The sequence below is a fragment of the Maylandia zebra genome, linkage group LG17 (genome assembly GCF_041146795.1).
Source record: "Maylandia zebra isolate NMK-2024a linkage group LG17, Mzebra_GT3a, whole genome shotgun sequence".
Classification (NCBI taxonomy): Eukaryota; Metazoa; Chordata; class Actinopteri; order Cichliformes; family Cichlidae; genus Maylandia; species Maylandia zebra.
The window spans coordinates 10,589,157-10,612,916 of NC_135183.1; the positions used below are offsets into that span (position 1 = coordinate 10,589,157).

At 41.5% G+C, this 23,760-nt stretch overlaps 1 non-coding gene across 5 annotated transcripts in view; it reads right to left on the reverse strand.

Annotated features, from left to right (window-relative positions):
• Nucleotides 1-20,950, reverse strand: part of LOC101465330 (uncharacterized) — a 34,770-nt gene extending 13,820 nt beyond the window's left edge. Inside the window, exons 1-2 of one of the 5 annotated variants that reach the window (XR_013093766.1) lie at nt 20,572-20,950; nt 20,185-20,353 (exon numbers count right to left, since the gene is read on the reverse strand). This is a non-coding gene — a transcript (uncharacterized LOC101465330). Of the gene's footprint in view, nt 1-2,672; nt 2,838-3,537; nt 3,837-20,184; nt 20,357-20,571 lie in introns of those variants that run through there. The other 4 variants (XR_013093763.1, XR_013093764.1, XR_013093765.1 and 1 more) reach the window with 4 other exon arrangements.
• Nucleotides 20,951-23,760: the final 2,810 nt, after the last annotated feature.

Sequence of the window (23,760 nt, forward strand, 5' to 3'; positions counted from 1 at the left end):
GTATATTCCCACAGGCTCTTCTAACTACAACATACATATTCATAACCCAGGGTGGGCTTTCAATTACTTGCTGAATTATATAAGGCTTAGAACTATTTAAAGTAAGTGATCTAAGGGAGCACTAATAGGAACAAACAGGAAAAATGGCCAAGATCTGACGGGAGGAATATGACGCACTGATGATAGCAAAGGTTTCACTTTTTATGCTCTTAAACTAGTCTGACAGTACAAAGTGGTAGAGCAAGGACTAAAGCGTCCAAGCTTTTAAGCGTAAAAGAAGACTTTATTCTACCTGTGTTAAAGAAATGTTCCAATAAATACTTGAAGATGAGCCTGCTTGAATGTTTTTGATACTGTTGTTACTGAGTTTCTCAGAAGTAAAGATGATATTAGAGCCACATATGCTCCCATCCAGATTTGATATCCTTTTAATGGAAGCTGTTGCATACAGTATTTTGGCAAGACAGTGCTAAACCCCATACTGGAGTTATTAAGAGGGCATGGCTTTGTTGTAAAAGTGTCCAGGTACTGAGCTGGCTGCAGTCCAGACCTGTTTAGTCAGACCTGACTGGGCACATCATGGAACGGAAAATATGACAATGAAGATCCAGGACTGTTGAGGAGCTGGAATCCTACATCAGACCAGAGCAGGACAACATTCCTCTCTCAGAAATCAGCATGCAACACAGTGAAATCGCCACCAAATTTAAAGTGAGCTGTTGTTTGTTATCAACAAGTAACATGTCCAACCTAAAACATCTGATATGTTTTATATATTCTCCTGTTCTCTAAGTAAAATCAAGATTTATGAGATTTAAAAATCATTTCATTCTGTTATTTACATTTTACACAGTACCCTACCTTTTTGGAATTGTGGCTTTTTGCTTTAGCTTGTGCTAAATTGGCTGATGCTTAACAGTTCAGGTTGGAACTTTTGTATGTATAAAGCTAAATAGATCTCATTTAACAATTTCAAGTCACCAGGTGGCCAATTACAGTTAGGCCTTCTATTTCTGTAGGACTAATATTTGAGACTGGAGTATAAAAATAAAAACTGAAAATGAACTGAGAAAATAACAAAGGAAAGTGCTGAGAGGAGCAGGTGCAGCAGAGAAGAAGCTGCTGGTGTGTCTGAAGCCACTGGAAGACAGCGCTCCAGAGAGGGTACGCTTTAAACACTGCTCTGCCCTGCTTCTTTATAAGATACACACTCAGAAATGTGCACATCATAGATGAATGTCCTGTGTCCGAGATTCAGAGGGTGCCTGGCAACCAGAGCTGTGAGCTTTTTTGGGGACAGTTTTTAGAGCCTCAGTTATGGGCATCATAATTTCTTTAACAGTGCTTGAGAATAATTTTCCCATATGCTAGGCTATAGAGAGCTGTCAGTGTGGAGAAATATAGAAATCAAGAACACTTCCTCATGTCAGTGGATTTTTTTCTGTCTCTAGGATGTCATTAAGTCAGCAGCATCAGCCTGACACTGTAAGCCAAGCATTAGTACCTGGTGCAAGACTGCTCCAGGCAGCAGAGTCCAGCCTGCTGCGGCAAGCCAACATTGCAGAGTTAGTGTCACACACTTTTCTGCTGTGACAGCTGCCCAAATGACTGAGCATAACAGACAGATGCTGGAGACTTGTGTTGCTTGCAAACTAGCAGATTTCCCCCATATTTTTCTATCAGATTCTAGTTAACAGATTAACATCTGCTTTTGCTCAATTCTATGAAACATTTAGCTGCAAATTAATGCCCTGATGAAGGTAAGCATATGAACTAGAGAACCTTTTCTTCTTTTAAATTAAATTAGGTTAATTCCGTTCCATTCAAATAAGTGAAAAATGTAAGGGAAGACCACGCCGCCTTGTCCTTTAATGTGCATTAAGGTTGACTCGATAAGGGGAAAATCCTGGAAACCATTTTTTGATATGATGGGAAAGATTTTGACCCCATCGTTCAACAACAGAAGAAATAACGACAAAGTCAAATGCTGACAAAGTTTACTTGTTAATTAACAACTAATTTCCCCTATGAAAAGTAACTTTTTTACAAAGTAAGTATTTAGGACTCAATATAAAAGGTGCATTTGTTTTAGAAATTATTTTGATCATCACGAATCGTGAAGATAACACATTTTAAAACCTACTAATAAACAAAGGATACAAGAAACAACACAATACCTGGAATCTCAATGATTTAATTATTGTGGAAGAGCAGTATGGAAAATGCAAAAGAGACACACACACACAAAAAACCCCACAGATCACTCACTCACAGTCTGCATTTCTTTGCATCCTTAGCTCTGCTTTTCAGGCCTGAGGTCTGTCTGATTGCACTGCTGTGCTCTAGATGTTACTATTTATTTACTCAGATTAGTTCTCCAAACTCTGAACCCTCTGCTCAGTTCAGCTACAGTTCCCCGGCTGCCGTGCACAGACAGCAACCTGACGGATTCTCTACATGTCCATAATCTGCTCTGTCATGGCTTAATATCCCATCTCTGACCTGTAGTTATTCTTCTTTTATCTAACTATCATTGCTAGTCTTTATTACGATGTAGTATAGTGTTATGAATGTTAACTACTTCAGCTGTTAGTGAGGGGAGGCACTGTGTCCCTGTGTCTGGAGCCGTGCAGTGTAAAGCTGTGTGTTAGCTGGAGGAGGCAAAGACAGACCTGCTTGTGTTGATATTGATGCTAAACATCCAGAAGAAGAAGAGACGAGAGATGAGGGTGGAGGTGGGTCTCAAAGTAGCTTGCAGATGCATATAGCACATCCAATATGAGAAGCTGTCTTTACTTTTTCAAACCCTTTTGCTTTTTTATGGTGTTGACAAGATGCTGAAGGAAGAAAATGCCATATAAGAGATTAATAGGAAGGTGCAAACTGACAGCTTTGGCACATATTTCTGTTAGATAATTGTGTAAAAAGCTCACTTGTCCAAGCACTGTTGCTCTAAATCATTCAATTCCTAAAATTATTCATAACAAAACAAAACTCAGTCTAAGGCTGTGACATCTTTAAGTTCTGTTTGCAGTTTCATGACCATTATCAAGCAGGTCTTCAGAAGTACAGGACAAGGCATCAGAAGAAAGGCTATCCTAATGCAGGCACTCAGTTTTTGGAGTGCATCATATAGAACAGAGAGCACATTCAGCTCAAAGTATTCTCGCTCGTCTTTGGCCCTTTTTCATGTTTTCTTTGGGAGGGAAAGAGTGAAGGGAAAGAGAGCTGCAGGCATACTGAGAAACACAAAGGAAGAAAGTTCCAATAAAAACGGCACAGATCACAGGAGCCCCATCAGAAATACTTGTTCTCCAACTCGCAGACAAGAGAAAACCATCCGCAAAACACATTCCAGTTTTATTTTAGCAACATGTTTTCTGTATGGGCGAGATCAGAGAAACTCAGTCATTACCGAAGAACAAAGCAGACCGGAGGGGAAGTAAAACAGTGAGAATATTCAACAGTAACAAAAAGCTCACTGACAGACAACCTCTTTGTCTTGAAGCGTGAAGCCAATTTGAAGCTCATACTTACAACATGTGTTTTCTGTTGCCGAAAAGTATTTTTCTGCCGTTGTGCAGATAAGTGTCCTCCTTGTCGGGCTTCTCTTTCTTCCTCTGACTTACTTTACAGGTACAAGTCTGTGCATGTTGAGCTGCGCTACAGGCGTTCCCAGGGTTGACAGAAATGTCACTTTTCACTCGTCAGTTTTTAACTTAAACAGAAGCGAAGCCACAGGACTTTGGCACCAAAAGCCCACATTTTGTTGCTTTCCACAGATGTGTTTCTCAAGCTAGCGTTTATAGACATTTAGAAATGTGAATCATTTAAACTGAGAAAGAAAGATAGACCTCAAGCAAATCATTAGTTCCTAACTCCTCCCTGCTGCTGCATACCTGTTTGGCTAAGATTTTGGCCCTTCGAGACTGCCATGCAACCGATGTGAGAAATCTGTTGATTTAACAATAAAGCGCAAACATTTTCTTTGCTCATACTAAAAAATGGCTAAGATAATCATTAATGCTATTTAGTGAGATGAACATGTCCTCACTATTTGTAGCAGTAGGTGTTACGCTTTTCAGTGACCCAGTAAAATTTGCTTTATGTATTTTCTCATGGAAGCAATTGTGAAACTGTCAGAAGAACACTGGCCAAATTCAGAAATAGGAAACAGGAGGTCTGAGAGTTTGTGAGCCACAATTGGATATAGAAAATTGTACAAATGAGCCAGTATAATAGAAAGGGATCAGCATTAAGGCCTTAGGCAAAGGAGGGACACTAATGACAGCAGTAAATATCATTCCTAGTTGTTTAGGAATGGTTAAAATAAAAAGAAACCCAGAAGGTAATGCTTTAAGTGCATTTGCTGTCTGACAAAATGGCAAATTTCACAATGTGTGAGTATAATTACTGTAGATCTGTGTGACTAGTTGTTGCTATAGCAACATAATATTCAACCAAAAAAAGCAACAAAAACAGCAATCACTGCTAGTGACAGAATATCATACACTTTTCCTTTTTTTGCAGTATTTTGTAATACTTTGAATCCACTTTGTTATTTTATTGGTATCAACTGTGAGTTGTTCTTATAGGAGAGCTGATTTTGCTGATTTGTTGATTAAGGATTTAATTCAGGAGACACTCTCTTGATTGGACCTAAATGTTATAAAAGAAGTAAAATGGTTTTGAAGCCCATCAATGTCAGATGCCGTCTGATTGTAAAGGGGCTGCAGTTGGCACCAGTAACGGCCTTAATTTGGGTCAAGGATCGCCCAGTGTCTTGACGGACAGCCAATTGGACCCTAGAGCTCAGTGCTGGTGAAATATTTTGGGGTCTTCTACTTGACTTTTTTGTTCCATAACCATCAGGATCATTTAAGAAATTCCAAATGACTGTCTTACTGCCTCCCACCTGAGCAGCGATGGTGTGCTGCGAGAGACCCTGCTTATGCAGTTCAACAACCCGACCATGTTCAAAAGGGGAAAGTTTTTTGCCTTTACCATCAGAACGTCATGACAGTGTGACTACCTGACAGAAAATGACAATGAATCCACATTTTTGCACAGATGTGACCTTTTAAAGACACGTCTTAAAGTTTTGATCAGCTGTAAATCAGCCTGTTTCAGTTTAAGAGTTTTCAATAAATTGCATGCTCAAAACAAATGTTTTGTCTCACTCCCATTTCTTCTTGTTGCATGTTGAAGCTCTACTTGGACCCTTTTTAAGATCCAACCATGCAAAATCTGATTTTTTGCCATTTTTCAAGTGGTCTTAAGCTTTTGATCTGGACTGTATAATTGGTGTGTCACTCAAACTACAGGCAACCTGCTAACAAACAAAACAATCACAAAGAGGTTTTCACTGCAGAGCTCCGGACCTCGTGCACTGTGGTGCTACATGCCAACTGCTCAAGTAATACACATTCTTATGACTGGTGGTTACTGGGAGGGTGACTGACCAGTCTTTAGGCCTGCATGACTGGGACTTTACCAGTTGATTTCACCGGCTAACAAGTAGATTTGCTGCCTAATATTCACTCAACAGGAATGAAAGCCAGTCCTAGATGAAACTTAAACCAGTGTTCTGGTTGAAAGTTGGGCAGTTTTTTACTTTCACCATGGAAACACTCCTAAGTAAGAATGTGTACATGAGTTGTTTGAGTTATCCTCCTTTATGTTTCATCCTGAACAACTAATTGGGCAGCCCAGTGTTTGTATATTTGTTATTTAAATGGCAAATCCTCCGCAACGTTCCTGTGTTGCGACTGTCTAATCAGCATGCCTTTGTTTGTGAGTGGCCTCCTACACTTTTAATTATTCACTATATTATCCCCATCATCCATTCTCCTGACCTTCAAACCTAACTTACTTTCTGGCTGACAAAACTTTACTGAATGTTTGCACTGAGCGGGAAAGTACAAATTTATTTCTTAGATGGCTGTGAGTTAGTTAAATGTCACTCTGCCTTTACTGACTCAACCTCGTTTTATGATTTAGGCAGCTAACTATGCTGTAGGTGTGTTCTTACAGGCTTGTCACCTCATAACTATCGCGGTCTCTTTCCCTTGCATGAAGCAGGCATCTGTATAGGGAATAGGAAGCTCGTTGACCCAGTTCACTCTGAAACATCAAACTCCTTGGAGAAAACCATTGGCAGAAAGAGGCAGATGCTGAAGTATCAGGCAGAGGTTGGGGTGTAATGTCCTCATCTAACACGGAGAGAGAAAGACATGGAGAGGGATGGGGCAATGAAAATGACTGATGGCAGCACAAATGGCAGAGCTGTGATCAGTAGGAAAGAAGTGGAGAGGAAAAGAAGGGAAACGGGGGACAGCGCTGACAGCTGAGCGGGCCTACCTGTCCGCCCATCTCTCGTTTTCTGTCTTGATTTGCAAGTCCTCGATGGGACGCTTGCCGGGGCCAACCCGGAGAACAAGAACAGATGTCATAAAACACCGCTGCGACTGGGATTTGCATCTGTAATGACCTCACTGGAGATGCTGCGAGTATGACGTTCCCACCGCAAACCTGTCACATACGCACTCTGAGCAGTTTTCATCCCTGTATCTGCCAACCTATCACTATCACCGTGATGGAAAACTGCTTTTTCTTTTTGCCTTTCCCACCATTATACATATCGCTTGCCTTTTCCTCATGGCCCACAGTCTTTGTCTTAAGTTTACTTGTAAAATCTTATGCAACATCATTTTTGAAATATAATTTTATACATATAAACTTGGTCAACACACTCTGCAGGTATAAGTGAAAAAGATTGCCAAGCAGGTTTACAAATCCGGTCTATACCGGACTGATAATGTTTACGCTTTAAGGTTGCTGAGCAAGTTCAGTGTGTGGAGATCAAAGGTTCAGATAAAGAGCAACAGAGTGATTTTCCAAGCCTGGCTGACAATGAGATGAGATGGAGTGGTTATATTTAAGAGTGACCCAGATGCAGCTGTATCTCCAGCTCCACTTTGTAAATCTACAATAAGCATATTACCTCAGACACTTCTGAGGAGGCAGAGTGGATTTCAGACATTAACACAGGTCACTGTGGCTGTTTTTCTATATTATTTTCATAGTATGGCATGATGACACCAGGTGTTATGTGTTATTGCCTGGTTTATGATTGGCTTATAAACTACGCCTGTTTCACATGGACGGTTCTTGTAAAGTTGATGTTTATACTTATATGCCATACTCTAGACTTATATTTGAGCTATAAATATTTTTACTATAAAGTTAAAATGGACAGTTATATAGTACTGGTTTTAAAGAACATATAGAGAGCCCAATTGGCAATGGTATAATTCATTAACCGTAAACACTGAGACTAGCTTGTGTTCAGATTTACTCCTCTTTTAGTTTCACTCTTATTTATATGTTATACATTGCTTGGTAAGACTCGGGTTCTAAAAGTAATAATTTATATTAAAAATGAGTTAGTCTCACAACCGCCACATCAAGTGCAAGTTACATGTATTCATTCTGTCCGATTATAATTGCGAATGCCTTTTACATTTCAAAAAATCATTTATTTATCACTTAAATTGTAGAAAAAGTGATTCGTAAATATAAACATTTAATCATATGTTGACAATAGGATGATTTTATAATAAATTAAATTAGCTAAAAATTTGATCGTTGTTATAAAGTGTTATGTTCATGTTGGTACATTCTAGATTTTCATGCAGTACTACCACTACTGCAACTGTAGCTTGCCTCCACCAGTGCGTGAATGTGAGAGTGAATGAATAGTAGAATTATAAAGCGCTTTGAGGGCTCCGAAAAGCGCTGTATAAATGCAATCCATTATTATTATTACTATGAATAATAATAATGGTAATAATGGTGATTTTGTCCCAAGGTGACATTGGTACATCTCCATGTTTCACATTAACAAAATTGAAAGCTAGCAGGTGAATACAGAACTACATGTAGCTGCTTGAGAGCAAGATATAGTCCCCCAGACTGAAACATAGAAAAAAGAGACAGAGGGTTGAGTGAATGCTACTGTTAGTCTCTGCCTGCTGCATGTGTAAATATGCAACTTCTTGCTATCATGTGCCTCTTTTAAAGATAGTAATACAGCAGTCTTGTATGTACAAATTCTTTTGTTACACCAAAGCAATCAGATAATCATTGATTCCACTCAAAGTCCAGGCCAGTGTAATGCAAATTATGTCTACTGACTACAATTAAGAACAACTAACATGCCGTACTCTGGGATTCAGTGAAATAAAAGCCCTCGCCCTAAGTAGATAACCTTGGCTTAATTAAATGAAACAAGACGCTTCTGTGAAATGTATTTCAATTACGTTAAACTCCAGTACATTATTTTATATTTTACAAAACACAAATAAATGTCTATATTTAAAGCTTTCACTTACTGGTGACGTCTTTCTTGCCCAGACAACACAAACAACTGTTTTGACTATGTATGAGCTGCTGAAGGACAGGTCTCTCATGCTTGCTCACAGGGCACATATTGAACAATGGGAATATAACAGTTTTGCATGGAGAGAACATCTGCTTAGAATTTATTCATCAAGGTCCGTCCTAAATAACCCACCTTTGCTTATAAGAGCCAGGTAATTGAACTGTACATACCCATATTCATTTGCATAAACCATTAACGTAAGATGCCAGTAATTTGGTAGATGAAGGCCACGGGAGGCCCACATCCAGCCTAATAACACCCTTGGATCACAACAAGCTATTTAAAACTACATACACAGGTAATTTAACTTTGGTATCCAGCGTGCAAAAGTCTTGAGCCACACCTCATGCCTTTTTATTTTGTTGGAAAATGGGTGGAAAGATTTATTGAAGCATGTACAAGAAAATGTAGTTTATACAATAAAAAACAGAGTTTCTGGATCAAAATCTGACGGCACTTTTATGTTTTAATAATTCTATGAATTTTCAAAGAGTCCCAACCCCACTGCCTCAAATGTAGCCCCAAATCAAGACAGAGCCTCAACTGTGTTTACAGGATGGACACACTTACAGAGGTATTACTGTTATACCTCTCCCCTGACCCTCTCTGTACATATTGACTGTGAGTTTAACCAAAAATTTCAAATTAGCATTCATCACCGACTTGTTGCTGCTGATTTTCTATTCAGTTCTTGTGTAATTTTGTATGGCCCAGCCTTTCCTCCCTGTTTCACTTCCTGAAGATGGTTTCTTGACAGCCACATATCCATTGAGACTATTTCCAAGGAGGCTTCAGTGAACAGTAGATGGATTAACTGAAAGGCCAGATGTATCCCTCAAATGTCCTGTGTCAGGTGTTTCTGGATTTCTGTTTTGTAAAGACAAGGCTTTCAGATACCGTTCACCTGCTGTAGATACTTTTGTAAGCCTGCCACTTTTTCTTTTGTCATCCACTTGTCCAGTTTCCTGAAATTTTTAGAGATACAATTTAAAATTGGTTCTTTTGTCTGCTGCTATGTGTAGACATAACCCTGTCAGGTGCCTTTTTTACGCTTGAATGATTTATAGGTCAAGAACTATTGCTCAAGATCATAGAAACAACAGGAAAGTCTGGCTCCATGGAAGCAACCTTTAAAGAAATCTTTTTGCACAGTCCTCTTATTGGCACATTTGCTTTAAAGCAAAAGCAAACATTTGAAATGATTTGGACTTCTTCTTCTTCTTCTTCTTCTTCTTCTTTTTTTTTACATTATTTACACCCAAATCCACGAGACAATCAGGGAGACCAGAAAAACTCCTTTTCAGATATATTTAGAAATAAATACAAATACAAAACACTGTGTTTATTTTAAGAATGCCATTAAGAACAACAGAAATAGACATGAAGATGTAGGAAATGCTGCTGTATTATAATTAACAGAAATGCCTTCAGAATGAGGAGGCTATAACTCTAATATTTTAAACAGAACTGTCGCATGAAGCTGTTGCAGCTTATGCTGCAGTATAAATAACACAGACAAATGATGTTTCTGGGAACAGCTAATGGCATCATGCTCATCAGTAGTGCACAGTATAACCACATGTAATAATGTTTAATTGCTTGATGTGACTGTAAATAACTGCGAAAGGCCAAAATACATCACTGGCTGGAGGTTGTATTTCCTGGAGTGTTAGAGGATTTTTTTATGTCAGGGCATGAAGTTCTGTTTTACTAAGTTAACAGTGGGTTTCCAAGTTTGTGGCAGCAGTTTGGAAAAGTGCATTTTGTGTTTTAACAAGACATCATCCCGAGCTCCAGTCTGTCTTCATGAAGAAGCTGCCAATCCGGGATAGTGTCGAAGAACTTGACTCCACTGCTTACAGTCTCGACCTCACTCTATTCAACACCTTTGGGATGAACAGGGATGCTGGCTGCGAGCCGAGTCTGGCCTCGCTAATGCTCTTTTGACTGAATAGCAGAAAATCCTTGGAGTCGACGAAGACGTTTTCGTCAACGCTGGGCGAAAAGTCCTCTCAGGAATGCTGTTATGGCAGAATCATGTTGCAAATGCGAGCTGTTTAACAATGAAACGTAGGACGAATGCTCAGGTGTGTGCATAGCTTTGCACAGTATCTGCCTTTTGACAAAGTTTGAGCTCAGATGAAGTCAGGGAGATGGAAAAATGGAGGCAGAGGCTGGGGAAATGAATTCAAAATCTGCATAAGTGAACAATTTAATTGTAATTAACTTCTCTTAGAACATAAATGGTCTGGGATTTTAATTTCTAATCAATTTAATCTCCCTCTGCATCTGTCTCGCACTTGTTGTCCCTCTGATTACAGATGGAGAGCAACACAGAGAGTTGATTAGCCTTCCTCACCCCTGTTTGGCTGTGTCACCCCTATTCTCTAATTACATTACGTTTGACAGAATGCTCACGGGGCACGGCCTATCCAGAGCGCTGTTGGAAATACACGCGGCTTTGGGTGTGATGTAAAAAAGTCAAGACAGTGACAAAAACAGGAAGCAACACACAGATAGGAAAAAATATAATTTCTCTGTTTGTGCGTCTGGAGGGGAGAATCTCGTTGCCGCAGGCCATGAAAGTACATCTCAGAAGCCCTCACAGCCTACAAAGGTTTATTTATTTTTTTGCCTATTTTAATGCAATTCTGCTGTGAAGCGATAAATAACACCCATGCGGAGCATTAAAAGATGGCATAACAGAACTATTGCAGCTGCTGTGAGGATCAGGAGTGAAAACCTGAGTTGCAGGTAGGGTAAATAAAGCTCTCTGCTGGTGTTGACGCTTTTATATCTTTTTTTTTTTATGTTTCCTATGGTGTTTTGTAGATGGTACAATACAGCTCCACTGTGGGGAGCTGTGTCTCTGCGTCTGCTCTGTCTCGCTCTGGCTTCCTTTCTGTCTTCCCCTCTGCCTGTCTGTCTCTCTGGCACATGGCATCATATGCAGTGGCTGTGGGCCGTTGTTCCTCATGTTAAAAGCTCAGCTGGGAAGTCTGAATCCCTCGGACTAATGCTCTGTGGCCTCGGCGTTTCACAGCTCTGTAGCTTGGAGTGACCATTTGGGCGAGGGAAGCGTGCACGTGTGTGTGGCACATGTGTCTGTTTGGGTGTTTTGCTCTTTGCGTGTGCTAATTCTTTAATTTACATTCATCATGCAGAGAGATGAGACAGCTGTCAAAGTGAATCTGAAATGCACATGTGTGTGTGCATGGCGGTAGTTAGGCTATGTGTGGTGGGAGTAATCTCTCTGTTGGTCTTCATGCATATGTAATTATCCTCTTCTCTGTAGGCAGAGTTTGCATTAGTATGAAAAAGGTGCTTAACTCCAAATTAGTGACTGCATGGCAGGTAGCTTTTATGGGCAAGAGGTGTTTTTGTCTTGTTTACGAAGATGAATGGTCAAATACAAATACAAGACCAACTATTAATGGAATCTCATTTGCAAGCACACCTCTCTGCGGGACAGCTGAAATGAGTTATTCTTTTTCTTAACATTTTTGCAGTTGCCTGTGATTTATTATCCTTCTCACATTGACAAACAAACTCACCTGAGTTCTTTAACATCATGTTTCCTTATAACAGCTATGTTTATAACACTTCAGCATCATTATTCAATCTGATAATAAGAAGACATGCCAAGGAGGTGAACGAATTAAACGATCACGGCACAGGATCTAACGAGGTTTCAGTATTCTAGCGATTTAGCAGACAGGGAGAGTCGAAGATAACCTGAGTGAGTCTGAAGGTTGTTAGTCCTTAGGGGTGAGACAAACCTTTGGGGTCCCACACCTAGCTCTAGTTGTACTGCCACATGGGGGGCAGTGTCAAAAATATGTGCAACAAACTTCTTCTAATATGGGCTCCATTTGTTTGTGATTGTGTTGATGTGTTCCCTGAGCTAATCACCTGCCTTGGAGAACACCAAGGGGAAATATGATGGGGAAATAATGCCTTTGTAGACGAGTAAAACCAAGTGTTAAAAAAATCATCTCAGCTTTTTTGTCTTTGATGTTTTGTATGTTTTTGTTTTTTAACCAATCAGCACTTCACCTACACTGAACATAAACGCCATTGAGTGAAACGCTATTGTCTTCTCGGAGAACTGCATGCAGGTTTCCCCAGCTGCTGCACTGGTTTCTTCCTTTAGTCCTTCTCTTTGTCTCCAATGAGCTTTGTAACTTGGGGCAGGTGGGGATGCAGGTGAATCAATCTTGTTAATATTCGGGCAAAGCTCCACAAAAACATGCCGCTAAAGTCCCCATAGTGCAACAGATCTGACTGCCTCTGATGCAATGGCATAGATCAAGGGTGCTGAGCATGCAGCCAGCTAGCTAAAGGGTCAAATCTCTCCCACTGGATGGATTTGTAAAGTGTGACAATCAAAACAAAGTTATTATTAATTACCATAAACTCCAATATATATTTCATTTTCCAATGAATGGAAAATGGAAGACATGCTGAAAACAGTATCACAACACAGACTGAAAATCTATTTAAAAAAATGAAAATGTATTTTTAGACATCACTAAGATGTATAAATAAAAAAATTAAATAATATTTTTGCTTAGTTCAGCTGGATTCAAACAGCAATGAATATCACTTCAGGAAGTAAGAGACACATTCTACAGCTAGCAGTTCAATATTCAGGCCAAAGAAATTTTTTCACAGTAACGTATCCAGGATGTCACCACTTGTCAATCATTTCTTTGCAGTTGCTCCAAGTTTCTTACCACTTAGTTTAACATGCCAGTCGCCCCCCAAAAAAGTCCCGAAGCCAGGTATGTTCATGCTGTGGTCAGAAGTGTCACTATGGCAACACTCAGTGATGCGCATCAGGCAACATTGACTTTGACGGTCTTAATCAACACACCAAGTTTGTCCATATTATTTTCCAAACACCTCATTGTTTGAGCACCTCTAGCACTGAAATCCAATTCCTCTGTAGTTTCTCTGGGATTACACGACTCACTCGGGGTAGTAGATCTGGAGTCCGGCAGAGCAGTCCGGCCCATTCCACATCAAATTCGGCTCAGTTTATGGTCTCGATTGCCTGATTCGACTCTTATTTATTACAACATCCCGCCAATTTTTTAATGATGGTCCTGTTTAGAATAAAACAAAAGTTGTACTTCAGAGTTTACCTACTTTTGCATTGAAGAGCTGCTACTGTATGAATGTGCATTGTCCTCATTTTCCAACATAACCCATGCTCTGATTTCATTCACACAATTTTAGGTGTGCAGAGAATTTGAAACAGGGTTCCTGTTACATAAAAATGTACCGTCTCGAACCTGTGTCTGAAAACTGTAGTAGCAAAGTAACACTACAATAATTTGAAACTTTGAAGCAGCTCCATCAGATGCAGATGCATATTTTGGGGGGGCGTTTCAGCAGATAGCTCACTTCCTGGTCCATCGATCCATTCTTCAAAAAAGCTGATTAATGTATGTAGCCAAGTGAACTAATACTACGCACTTTGGGATCAATTCATTGAAGGTGTGCATGCCCCAAATCTTCGGCATGAACTACGTAGGCTCACTAGGGACAAGCCTGAGTGTAGTCTCTTTGATGTTTGAGAGGAGGCAATCATGTGGACTATGGAAGATCGTCCACGCAGCACTAATGTAGCCAGACATAGAAATATAGTGAGTGACAGGCCAGATAAAAGCTGTGAAAAGACAACCTCCACCAGTGATGTACAGACAGAGTTTACCATGGCTCTGCAAGAGATGGTTAAAATAATCACACAACAGGGTAAAGCCATAGGGGAGTTAACTAATGCAGTGAGGGAGCTCACAAGACAGACTGCCAGTTCTGAAGACAGTAGAGGTGTTAAAGCTAAGCCCAAGCCTAAGTACACTAGAGAGGGTCAGCCTATTTGTCTCCGATGTGAAGGGGTGGGACATATGGCCAGACACTGTAATGCACCCCGACAACCTACGAGCCAGTCTGCAACCATGCCCAGTTCACCGCTAACGAGCACCCACCATTGCTATGAGCCGGGCAATGCGAGGCAAGTCAGAAGGCTCAAAGGAAGCTCTAACCAAGGAACATTTTCTAGAACATGCTGTTGGTCAGTGCCCTGAAGTAGATATCCAGATAGGTGGTGTATCCCTTAGATGTCTGCTTGACACAGGAAGTAATGTAAGCACTTTGACAGAAAGCTTTTTCAGAAATCATCTCCAGGGTGAAGATGAAGATACGCACTGTACTGCCAAGTGGCTTAAAATCACAGCAGCCAACCAGTTGCCGCTGCCCTATTTAGGCTATGTAGAGTTAGATGTACAGGTCATGGGGCTCACTATACCTGAATGTGGTTTTCTTATAATCAAAGATGATAAAGCAGAAAGAGACAATCCCAAATGGTTGGATTCGTCATCCCATGGCATTATAGGGATGAACATTGCAAAACGATGTAGGCAGTTAGTACTCTCAGAGTTTGACACCACTCTAGGGGGAGAGCTGGAGTCCAGCTGGAGGAAGGCCTGCCACTGCGTACAAGCTGCTGAGCTTGTGGAAAAGGTGTCTACTGCCCGTGTTGCAAGCAAACACAAAGTGCGGGTGCCTGCCTCATCCCTGACCACTGTCTATGCAAGGGGCCATGGCAAGCAGTTTGGTAGCGCATTGGTTGAACCAGGGAATGTTCAGCTCCCAGGTGGCTTATTGGTGATCCCAACTCTAGTGTCAACTAACAGCCTGGTATTCCCAGTACAGGTGATGAACATCTCACAGGAGGATATCTGGCTTCCACCTAAGGCTAGACTAGGCATTATTAGTCCTGGCCGCTGCATTGAGGGTGACCCATGCGAGGTGAAATTTGAGCGCATATCTGCCAACCACGAGGAGGTGACTCTTAACCAAAAGGACTGTCAGGGGGCCAACAGCTGCGTACAGGACTTATTGGGAAGATTACACATACTGTAGGTGGCACACCAGGACAACAGGTCGAGGTCAGAACTCTTTTGAAAAGGTATGCGGATGTTTTTGCACTTCATGATGAGGATTTGGGGTACACTGATCGTGTGAAGCATGAAATTCCTGTTGTAGATGAAGCCCCTGTCTCTCAGCCATACAGGCGCATTCCACCAAATCAGTACAAAGAGGTCAGGGAGCACATTTCTGAACTGTTGAGAAAGGGGGTGATTCAGGAGAGTTTGAGTTCCTATGCTTCACCAGTTGTTCTGGTAAGCAAGTCAGATGGGAGTCTTAGACTGTGTGTAGACTACTGCAGACTAAATGCGAAGACCAGGCGTGATGCATTTCCACTCCCTCGCATTGCGGAGAGCCTGGATGCCTTGAGTGGTGCAGAGTTCTTCTCAATCATAGATCTTGCCAGTGGCTACCATCAGGTAGTGATACATGAGAAAGACAGAGACAAAACAGCATTTACCACACCATTTGGCCTGTATGAATACTCAAGGATGCCTTTAGGGTTATGTAATGCCCCCGCGACGTTTCAACATCTTATGCAGGCCACAATGAGTGATTTGGTCTTTCAGATTGTGTTGATCTACTTGGATGATCTGCTTGTGTTTTTATCAACATTCCAGGATCACATTGTGAGACTGGAGACCGTTTTGAAAAGGCTGACGGATACGGGGCTGAAGGTTAAGGTTGAAAAGTGCCATTTTCTCCAGCCCAAGGTCAAGTTTCTCGGTCATGAAGTGTCGGCTCAGGGAAAAAGCACAGATCCTGGCAAGATAAGCACTGTGGAAAAATGGCCCATCCCTAGTACTGTGAAAGAGCTAAGGTCCTTTTTAGGATTTTGCAGCTACTATAGGAGATTCATTGAGGGCTTTTCCCAAACTGCGGGGCCACTCCATGATGTAGTGAATGTCTGTGTTAAGGAGATACAGTAAGTCATGTCAGGGCTAAACAGCTTTTTGCTTCAGCCTGGACACCGCAATGCTTAAAAGCTTTTGAGTTGCTTAAGGAAAAGTTGACTAGTGCCCCTGTTCTAGGCTATGCTGACTTCAGTCTCCCTTTCACGCTGGAAACGGATGCTAGCAGTCTTGGATTAGGCGCTGTCCTGTCCCAGAAGCAGGGGGGAAACTTTAGCAGCATGAAGCTCAAACTCCTAGCGTTAAATTCAATTCAATTCAATTTTATTTATATAGCGCCAAATCACAACATAAGTCGCCTCAAGGCGCTTCATAGATACAGAGAAAAACCCAACAATTAAAGTGGGCAGTGACAGAAAAATTTAGGAGTTATCTGCTGGGGTCCAAGTTCACAATCATAACGGAAACAATCCCCTGTGCCACCTGCCCACTGCTAATTTAGGAGCCATTCAACAGAGGTGGGTAGCTCAGCTGTCTGTGTTTGACTTCGATGTTAAGTATCGCCCTGGCCGCTGCAACACTGCCGCTGATGCCCTCTCTCGGCAACCAACAGTTGACACGGCAGAACCTGACAGTGAGGATGCAGAATATGATGGCTCTATAGCCATATGTAATGTGCTAAGGGCAGGTACAAGTCTAGACTCAGATCTTGTCATGGTTGGAGTTGAGGCTTGTAGGATCAGACTGCTGCAGGCCTCTGAACCAGATGAGGAAGCAGTCAGTGAGGCTGTGCTGGGCAACACCCCAATGATGCCTGGTTATTCCAATGCGGAACTCTATCGCTTCCAAGTGTCAGACCCAACAATTGGTGTCTTGAGAGAGTTTTGGAGCAGACAAAAGAGACCTACCTACAGAGAGAGAGGGGGTCTGTCTAAACCAGTACGTTCTCTACTGAAGCAGTGGCCTCGGATCAGAGAAAAGGATGGACTGCTATACCGTGTGATTGAGGATGCTCACCTTGGACAGTGCCATCAGCTGCTACTACCTGCCTGCCTTAAAGAAAAAGTGCTCAGGAGTGTGCATGATCACATGGGACACCAGGGAATTGAACGCACACTGGGATTGTTGAAACAAAGATGTTTCTGTGGGGGGGGCATGTTTGAAGATGTTGAGCACTGGGTGAAGAAATGTCAGAGGTGTGTGTATACAAAGATGCCTCAACCCAAAGTTCAGGCACCCCACGCTCCATTTTTGGCTACCCGCCCACTTGAAGTTGTTGCTGTTGATTATACCACCTTGAGCGGACTACAGATGTTTGTGAAAACGTTCTTGTAATGACTGATGTGTTCACCAAGTTCAGTCAGGCATTTGCCACACAAGATCAAAAAGCAGATACCACAGCTAAGATTATCCTGAAAGAGTGGTTCATGAAATATGGGGTACCAGATCGCCTGCACTCAGACCAGGGCAGGAATTTTGAAAGCGCAGTGATTGCTGAGCTATGCAAACTGTATGGAGTCAAGAAAACTCGTACAACACCCCACCACCCTCAGGGTAACCCTCATTGTGAGAGGTTCAACAGGACTTTGCACAACATCCTCTGTACGCTTCCCCCTGAGAAGAAGCGGCGCTGGCCCGCGCATCTGTCAGAGCTGGTGTATGCTTACAATGTCACGCCGCACTCGACCACAGGGTATTCTCCCCATTACCTGCTGTTTGGGGTCCACCCACATCTACCCATTGATGCATTGTTGGGCCAGGAAGAAGTAAAGGATGACAAACTGGACTGGTTATTAGTGCATCAGGAGCGTCTCCAGGATGCACATGCCAGAGCCAGAGAATTTGCCGAACGGAAGGCTACAGAGAGAGTGGTTCAGCAGCAAGGAAAGGTGTTCTGTCCACCTGTTGACATCGGACAGTTTGTGTATCTCCGTTACCGACCACCTGGAAGGAATAAAATTCAAGATGCCTGGGCAGCCCCTGTGTATAAAGTGGTTGATATCCAAGGGACAACATACACAGTAGTGCCACTGGAAGGAGGGCCGGTGAAAAGAGTCCACAGATCTAACTTGAGGCCATGCGTGGGGTCTATACCTGCACCCAAGCCAAGGCTACGTGACCAGGAAGTCAGTTCTGCAGATGAGCACCAAGTGTCTGATATGGAGGTTGAGCATCCAGAGTTTGCCTTGATGGAGGAGGTCCAGTACCCAATGGAGCTGCCAGTGGCTCAGGGACCTGGGAACTTGGTTCCGATGGTCGACGAACCTGGAAACCAATTGGAGAATGGAACTGAAAATATGGGTGAGGATCTGCTAGGGCAGGAGAGCAGCGACTACCCTGATGACCTCGAGGTGGAGCCAGCAGCTTACCTTCCACCTGGACCAGGAAGCATTGGATTCTCCAGTGAAGAACCGGTGGCAAAACCTGTTCCAGCTCCTAGGAAAGGAAAGAAAGGGAAAGCGGAGGCAGGTCCACCCACACCTGCTACACGCAGGAGTAGGAGAGAAACTGCAGGGGTCCACACAAACCCATTTAATCTACCTAGGTCAGCATGCAATGCAGTATCCTTCAGTCCAGATGTACTCTCCCAGGTGTTAGCCGGTATGGTTCTCTACACCACCAAACTCAGGGGAATGGTGGATGAGCAGAGGGTCACCGAGGACGTTGACTCGTAGCAGGGGAGAATGTAGCCAAGTGAACTAATACTATGCATGGAAAGGGTTTAAAAAGAGGGGATTGTGTTTTTGACTGGTTGCCTGTCTACCGGAGGTCTGTTGTAGGGTTGTCATGGTGATGACTAGACCTCGCGTTTTGGGGGTATACTGTCCCTTTAAGAGCCGTCGTAAGCCAGAGCACGCATGCACTCAAGTTTGCGTCACACACTGAGCGCTGTGAGCGGGAGCACTGGAGAGTTAGAGACTGCAAAAGATTCTGTGGCTAGCTACACAAGAGGTAAATGTGCTAAAAAGTGTAGCATACTGCAAAATATTGTCACCAGTGTTGTAGTAGACTGTAATTAGCTAAGTTTCTTTAGCAATGACTCCATGTTTGTGACCATTTGTGTAGAGTTCTTAACGCGCGACGGGTGCATGTTTAATGGTCACGTGCTGTGAAAGGGACTGAAGAGCGGGCTGGCGTGAGTAGTGACAGTGTCCTAACAGATTTCAAAGTTGTTAGGTTTACACTGTTATTCACTTTGCATAACTCTGTATGTTTCTGTTTGATTCAGAGGGGAGATCACTTGCTGTGTGATTCCTGCGTGTGTACTTGTCCTAGCACAGTAGCTGTGTGGAGAAACCGAAGTGAGTTCATGATGTTCTCCCATAGAAATGTATGTTTAAAAGAGAGTTTACAGTGCACTTTATTGCCAGTTGACCTGCGAAGTTGTGAGATGTAAACAATGTGTTTATTTGTTTTGTTTTCTCTTTTTTTGTTGTATTTGTTTCTTTACAGGTCACTACTGTTGTCTATACTGTTTGAATTTAACATGTACATGTAACACCCGTCCCACGTTCTATTGAGAGGGGCCCTGGGTTCCTGTTGTTACTTTCCTATTGATACTCCCTTTTTAATGCTTATGGTATTAAATATGTAATAAAACTACACTACATGGAAATAAATCACACACAAGCAGGTCAATTATAAAGTTAACTCCACTTTAGTGAATGCTGAATTAACAACACAAAGAAAATAAGTAAAATCAATAAAGTTTGTTAAACAATGATAAGGTATCTACCTCAACAGAAACAAAATAATCAAATAATATTGTGGGCCCACACGCACTCTCACCAAACACACACACACACACCTCAAGTGCTACAGTCTTTCTGCTAGCAAACCCCTCGTTGCAGGCCTGAGTCGTGGCTAGGGTGCGTTGGGACCTAAAACAATATGGTCGCTTCACTTGTTGCCAAGCAGTACAAATAAAAAGCACGTGCAAACAACAGTACTCACACCTCCAGGCAGTTCAAGGGGATAGCGGGGAAACTGGGTCACGGCTACCAGCAGGCCGCGGCAGCAGCACTCACAGTCGTCCTTTCCACGTGCTCCCACGTGAACACATAACTTCAGCACACCAGCAGAAGGGACCTCTCTGACACACCAGCAAGACGTCCGTCTCCTCCTACTGAATCACACAACTCCACTAAATGCCAGTTCACATGTGATAACATTCAATCTTAGCATTAGCTTAATAAATAAAAACAGAGCAGAACAAGAGCTTAGCGAATATGCTAGGCTACGCTAGCAGCTATGTTAGCAGTTGTGCTAGCGGCTGTGTTAGCGCTAATCCGTTTTACACAATAACATTGGATACAAGTGTCAGACAAAATCCACATTTACCTCACAGAAGGGTACAACAGTTCTCGACTCCAGTTAATTATCCGTCAACCCGAAAATGCGTCTGTCGCCCTTAAGAACTCTGCGTTCACTCGACACTGTTCAGCTCTCGTCTCTCTCGCTTCCTGCAGAGTGCACACGGCTCCCCACTTACTCCCACCCCTCTACCTGAGACTACTTCAGGGTTCACTGGAGCTGTAGTACATATCAATACCATATCAAAAATAATGACATAAACCTCAAAATACAAATAAAAAGGTTGTGCATTTAACTGACACACATCACATACTTTGCAGGTATACATTCTTGAACACATTAAACATTTGCAATTAACTATCAATATTAATGAACAAATTGAAATAATGAGCTACTTATATAGCCAGGGCTACATACATATGATAGTTATTGTTGTCTCAGACCCTGAAAGGCAGTTTTAGGCTGAGCCAGTGGAATAGTTAAATTTTGCCGTTTCACTCAAAACTACAGAATTAAAACTGTGCTCCTCCGAGTACAGTCGGAGATTAAAAAAGCCCACAAAAGAGTATTTCCTGTGTCCTGTTTCATTCCATGACCGGGCCACATGTATATCCATTAATGTATATAAAAAAAGCTATATAACTGTCAGAATTTCAGACTGTTTTGAGATGGCTTTTTTGACAATGCAGTTCTCATTTTACTCTACAATCCTGCTAAATTTGGTTGACTAATAAAATCCTGAATATAACAGACAGACAAGTGCAACCTAGAAAGCTTCCAGCACCAAACACTGCATTACTTTGCCTACATACTCTGCATGTTCAAGCAGATATCTGTCTACAGAATCAGAAGCAAATGATTACTTACTTCTCAAATATAATCAAGTGTCTAAGTACTGAATTAATCCCACTGAAAATATTACTTTGAAATTAATTTTTTTTTTAATTCACAAGGTTCAATTTAAGATTTGACATGTGAAATTGAGGGCACTCTGGACAATGTTTCAGAACATGTTGGGAAGAAAATCCAAATAGAAAGAAAATTCGATCTCGTCTGTTTTCTTGATGTGTTTCTGAGGTTACTCGTCTTGAATGTCGACTGAACCTAGCACAACAAAGATATAATTTGGTCCATTTAAGTTCCTTGTATGCTGGATACACTTTGAAGAAAGGGAAAAGAAATTTCTGGAATTACAAACTTGTATTAGTGGGCAATTTCAAAGAGAATTCAAAACACACATATTCAGGTAAATGATTTTCAGAAATGCAATACGTTCAGTCATAACTTTAAACATGAAGTATTTATGATTACATTTTAAAAATTCAGTTTCCAATAAAATCTTTACAGCCTTTCTTTTCTTTTGAAAACCTAAAAATCATCTGAGTAATACTCATACCCTGGCATTTAAAAAGAGTCATTAGTGTGGGGCTGTTTGCAGGCACAACAGCACAGAGTTTAACTGAAACGTGATGGAAACAAATTGCCACTCTACTGCACACTGGTTTTGTCCAAAATACAGCAGCAGCAGGTACGCATATAGTTACACTTTAAGCTTTCACTCACCAAATGTTCACACACATCACACATTCACACAGTACAATATTTCTCTCCAGCGTACCCCTCATTACGTCTTCTCGGTAACTAATGATCCTCACTTTCTATACCCAACAAAGAGAGATGCCATTCTCCAGTCTTACAGGCTACAAGACAAGACAAAAGCAGCAACTTTGTTGTACACTTTCCTCCACCAAGAAGAAAAAAAAGAACAGAAAGAAAAACTGGGCCAACAGCAATTAAATAGCCAAATTTCAGGGTTTGTTAAAGCTGAAAAAGTATGTTCATGGGGGAACGAAAAGAGGCAGGCCCCTTGTTCTTCAGTCAGAGAACAAAGACTCCCCACCCTCCTTTGCAGTTTTTTTTGCATCTCTCCAGCCTGAAGATGCAGATCAAGACTAAGTAATTATCCTCTGATTGAGTATTCATAAACGATTATGCTATTGTTTTGTCTTTAATGATGCAAATTACGACTAATTACCTCACGTTAATGGATACCGAGAGTCTTAACGAGCTGTGGAATAGTGCAATTAAGCAACTGTTTATCTAACAGTACCATGTGTAAATATTCGTTGTAGGTGTGTATGTATAAATAAAGTGAATGAGGCCATCTTTTTTCTTGCTCATCATCTTCATGAGTTTGATGGATGAGGAGGGGAGGGGGGGGGGGGGGGGGTTGCTCAATCTGCATTAAGAAAACTAATTCCATTAGTAGGCACATGAATAATAGCACAGCCTAAAGAGAAACCCCCACAAATCCTTTAAGAGGTTTTATATAGTTGATAAGTAAAGATGTATTTTTTTATTCTTTTAGCCATACTGAAAGTATTTAAAGTTTGTTGTCAAAAGTATTATTTTCAAATTTTTTCTTAGTAGAGGTCAGTTGCCTGAATTAGTCTGTTCCCTTCTTTTTCTTGCTTTTTTTCCCCTGTCAAAAAGCCTCTCATGGACTCCAGGGAATCATGTCGCAATTTGCTGCTGGCACTTTCATCATTAAAACTTTTGTACCAGCCTACAAGCCTACAACTCTCCTCTGATAAGATTTTCTTGAGCGTGTGACTAGAAAATGAGTTCAGTTACAGATGAGCAAGGAGAAAAGGCAAGGCAGGGCTATTATTCTGAAGGCTGCAGCCTTACACCAAGTTTAAAAAAAAAACATGTTAAAAAATATCGCTGAATGGTAAGAAATGAGATGAAGATCTACTTTAGCCTTTAGTGCTGCTAAATGAATTAATTGCAACTGCAATTAACGATTAATGCTACGATCGGATTGTGGAGTCTCTGTCACAAGTTGATTTAAAGTAGTCGTAGTTGCATCTCTCATTTCCTGCTATATTTCAAAATGGAGTCGAAAGCAGCCAGTCACAAGGCTAGAGTTGTGTAGCAAAATAGCAGAGCAGCAGAAATCAATGGCAATAAACTTCCCACCTACTCTTTTTTAATGAAATAAAGAGAAATTAATTTTCTTAAATGTTTCCTTTTTATTTCTTATTATCTTTAGACGAACAGTGTCAGCGCATGTTTAAAGAATGTGCGGGCATTAATACAATCATCATTGTTTTCTGATGCTAGTTGTAGGCTTTATCTGTTTATTCTCCCCACACAGCTGTTCAAATACTCTAGCCTGAAATAGCTAAGTAGGTGTAAGTAATTGTTTTAAGC